This window comes from Gossypium hirsutum, chromosome A03 (assembly GCF_007990345.1).
Source record: "Gossypium hirsutum isolate 1008001.06 chromosome A03, Gossypium_hirsutum_v2.1, whole genome shotgun sequence".
NCBI lineage: Eukaryota > Viridiplantae > Streptophyta > Magnoliopsida > Malvales > Malvaceae > Gossypium > Gossypium hirsutum.
The window spans coordinates 103072144-103076900 of NC_053426.1; the positions used below are offsets into that span (position 1 = coordinate 103072144).

The 4757-nt window shown below is 29.4% G+C and overlaps 1 long non-coding RNA gene across 1 annotated transcript; it reads left to right on the plus strand.

The window, feature by feature from the left end:
• The first annotated feature begins 728 nt into the window (after positions 1–728).
• LOC107888099 (uncharacterized) lies at positions 729–2933 on the plus strand. Its single transcript, XR_001681283.2, has 3 exons — positions 729–835; positions 1707–1797; positions 2695–2933. It is a non-coding gene; the product is annotated as an uncharacterized lncRNA (long non-coding RNA).
• Positions 2934–4757: the final 1824 nt, after the last annotated feature.

Below are 4757 nucleotides of genomic sequence, written 5' to 3' on the forward strand. Positions count from 1 at the left end.
TTAAAAGTTATAAAAATTTCATTTAATCTTTTAAAAATTATAGAGATATAAACTATTAAAATGGTGAAATTACATTTTTACTATTATAAAAATTATAATTTAATTTCAACTCCTAAAAAAATTTCTTGACCTTGCCCATGTTTTCTATATATAAAAATATTAACAAATCCAACACGTACGCATATCTCATATTTATCATCAAATCTGAGTAGTCCATCAATAACCTCTCAAGTCTACTCTTAATGCATAGATTTCTTGCAACCAAATAAAAAGTCTCTTAACTAAAAAGGCATTATACATAATCAAATTATTCAAAAATCACATATCCAAGCTGTGACAGCCCTAATTTTGACCCTAGTCGGAATGTGGTTTCGGAACCACAAAAGCGAGTCATAAAATTTATTAAATTAATTTTTATATCTTCTATGTGTGATAGTGCATGTGTGAAAAATTTGATGTTTTAATTTAGTCATATGAATGGGAATTTCACTTGAAAGGACTTAGTTGAGAAACTTAGAAAATATGTTAGGTAAATGTGTGAGGACCAAAAAAATTTCAAAGTATGGAAGTTTGGGTTTGCATGGCAAAATGCCCAATATGCATTAAGTGGCCGGCCAAGCAATGATGTCCTCCACTAAGTTTAATTTAATCATAATATTATATTGATAAATGATTATAATATCACAAATAATATGAATAAAAAAATATTAAGATGAATAAAAGAAGAAATTAAAAATAAGTGTTCATCTTCTTCTTCTTGCAAAAACCGAAACCAAAGGAAAGAAAAAGAGAAAGTTCACTAAAGTAATTCGGCACCCTCTTTTGCTACTTGGGGGTAAGTTTTGAAATGATTTTTGAATTTTTTTTTATATGTTTAAGTTAATTGTTAAATGCAGTTCTTGGCCATGTCAAGAAAATCAAAATTTTATGGTGGTTTGGGCACTAGGCCGTGTATCAAGATGTTGGAATTTGAGGTTGTTTTCATGTTGAATTGAATAAGTAGATGTTAGAATGAGGTAAATCTTGTTGAATTGTTAGTTGGGTAATACTTTGTGCATTCGGCTATATGTGGTTTAAATAGAATGTTCATTTTATTTTTTTTCTACTTTCTTGCATGAGAAATAATTCAAAAAGTGTTAAGGCCGAATGATTCATGGTAGATTAGTTAAATTGCAAAATTCATGTTTATGGGGTAATTTGAGCAATTGACCGAGATATGGATGAAGGAATAAGATTTATATTTTTATATTTTAGTTTATGTGCTATGGAGAATTTGACTAAAATAGTTTGGTATGGTGTTTGCCGAATTTAAATTTAGATTGTTTGAGTAGCTTAATTTATGTATTAGAAATTTAATTGAGTGATTACAATGGACATTAAGATGTTGAACTCATGAAATTAGAAGTATACGAGCTTGATAGTATTTAAATGAATACTAACCGAAAATGAGTTTAGCTAATTAATTTACAAATTATTTAGTATTGAAAAATTTGGAAATGTGAATTTGCCGAAATCTATCTTGTATATGTAGCGAATAAATGGAATAGATGAGAAGTATGTTTGGATGATGTGCATTAAGTTTAAGGGTTAAACTTTAAATTGTTATGGCTTGGTTAGTATTAGATGGGATACCGAATCTGTGTGTGTGTCTATGAGGAATGAATATAAATTGGGGTTACGATGATTGAATTATTTTATTTGCTTAGTTGGAGCTCAAGATTAAAGGGAGCCAAGTTCGGCCAAAGTAAAAGCGAAAGCGGTTGAGTAGCTGATCGGAGTTATTCATCCGACTAAAAGGTAAGTTCCTAAGTAATTTAGGTTACGATTAAAAATGCACATAAATGACACAAAATAGGTTGGATAAGAAACCATGGTATGTATGTATGAGTTTTTGAAAATCGAATGTGAGATTTATTGACCTATCTATGATATTGTGGTAGCTATAGATAAGAAATTTCAGCCCTATGTGTGCAAGGTTATGCGGCACTATATGTGCAAAAACTAAGTGGCACTATGTGCGCGAGACTTCATGGCACTATGTATGCGAGGAAACGTGGCACTATGTGTGCGAATAAGTAAGAGCACTATGTGTGCGGACTTTTAAATCGAGTACTAAGTGTGCGACATCAATTGTGGAGAATTACTTGTGCAAATGGAAATTATTAAAACATTAAATTGGGAGAAATGAAATGTGCATGGATAGTAGACATGGAATTTGATTTTAATCTGTATATTAATAGAAAATGCTTGGGAAGAGAGAAAGAAGAGAAAGGTAATCGGTTCAATTAGTATATAATTGAACAAAGATATAAATTAGTGATAAATAAATCTAAATGGATTGGAGATTTGATTGATAGATTGAGCGGCTTGATTTGTGTTTTATTTAAATAATTGAACATTGTTTGTCATTTATATATGTATATACGCCAATGATTTGTATATGACATTTACCATAGTATATTCAATTTGTGATTAAATGGTGTATGAGTACATAGTGAATTCGGGTAAGTGTGTACAAAATTCATAATGCACACATGTGACATAAGATTTCCTTGTGATGTCATGTTTTAATTCGGCTAATATTGGATTAAAGCTTTATTTTTTTTGTTAAGATAATTGTATCATTACATTATTGAAAATTCTTAGGACTTATTGAGTTAATAACTCACTTGGTGTGTTATTGGTTTTGTATAGATCATCTTGTCGAGGAAAGCTTGGAAACCGTTATGAAGTCATCGCATCTTTTGACCACCTTTTTGGTATCTTTGTTTAAAACTCTAGTAGACATTATGGCATGTATAGAATGATATTTTGGGAGGTTGCTATTTTGATAGTATTGTATATAAAGCCATGCGAATATGGCTAAAGTTCTATGTATGGATTTGATAATGGTTTAGATATAAATCTTGAAATGAAATCAACTTGACTTATAAGTTCATATTGTGATATGAGTGTAATTATGTTATGCTTGAACTAACATGTTAAGCATTTGAGATACATATTATGTATGTGTATTCGGTCAAGAGGAGAAAAATCACCAAATGAATAGAAAAGTTTTAGTTGTATGATGTTATACATTAAGCTCAAGTCCTTACACTTTTACCCTTTTTGTATGTACATACTATAGAAGTTACTCATGGAAACATGCTATTATTGTTATAATTATTTAATTACATTGGACACGGGTATTAAGGTGTTACACAAGCTTCTTAACTTTTATACCGAAAATTTAACTAATTTTGTCGAATTAGGTGTTTAACCACTCAAATCTCGTTTCTAAGCTTGGATTCTAACTTCATACATCCTAAATATCATTCAATTATAGATCTAAACCATAAATTTTACCCAATTATACTAATATATATATTTTAGAAAAAATCAAGTTTATATGATCTTTTAAAAGAGGAAAACATTTAATTTGCTTAAATTCATTAAAGATTTGTTAAATTAAGATCAAATACCTTTTAATTAGATCAAAATGAGTTAGAAAACACTTTAAAACCAAAGTTTAGCCAAGAAATACAAGATCTACCATTTTCAAGCCAAAAATCAACCTAAAATCAAGTGATATATTGAGGTCTTGATTAAACCATTTAAATCTCGAATTGAAATAATAGCTCACTTAATTTAATCATAAAATGTTAGAATCTCAACTTAATTTTGCAGAATCGAAGAGCTATAGAGCTAATTCGAATTAAAATGTGTGAAGATCTCTTGAGGATTTTAAGGATGAAAACATGAGTGTTCTTCAAAATTAAAAGAGATTTTGTGTTTAGAGAGCTTAGGAATAAAAAAGATGAACTAATTTCGGATAAAAAACTTTGATTTGGTGTTTGGTAAATTTTTGAAGAAGATGAAGAATGGGAGGGAAGGATATGTGGGGTTGTCAACTAGGCACCAAATTTTTAAAACTTGGGTCATTGCTCATTTAACCACCACAGTTTCTTTCATTTTTCATTTTTCAAGTAGGTCATTCCTTTTCAATTAAAATCAATTTTAAAATTATTCTCAAATTAAAACTCATATTTAAAAATAAGTTTTAACCCAACCTAATTTTAATTTCCTAACCTAAAATTATTAATTCTAATTAGTCTAATATTTTATTTAATTAACTTCGAATTATTTAATTATCTAACTATCTACAAGTTTCGGTTCACTAACCCATGATCCTACTTACCCAATCCTACTAACCCGCGGTTTTTGGTTTTTGGGAGTGATAGTTTCTAATTGTTGTTTGAGCTTAATGTGCATCTGCATTTCACGAGGATTGAATACTTGCATGTTCTTTTCCCTTAGTTTCTCGCTTCGTGGTTTATTATTTTTTGTTAGAAGTTATCAATTTTGTATTGATACTAGGTCTTTGGATTTGAATAATTTCATTTTGAGGTGAATAACAGTAGATTGGAGCCTTAGCTACTGTGGAATCTGATTAAATTTGATTGCATGAAGTATATATCTTGATTTTTCTATTCCGAAGTTCAAATGTGGAGTCGATAATTGATAAATGATGTTGCTTTGATTTTCTTTTACTGCTGAATTTAGTGGTTTACTTGGTAAGCAGTTTGAATTTTGATCGTTGATGATGAAGTCTCATCTTTTGGATTCCTATTCTTTTTTCTGCAAATAGTTAGAAGATTGTTTTACCAAACTGAATAATACTTAAAATGGGGGTTTCAATTGGTTCACAGTTTCGATGGATATGAGATTGTTGTGGACTATGAGTAAAGGTTGTTTTTTTAGACTATTGTTGTGGACTA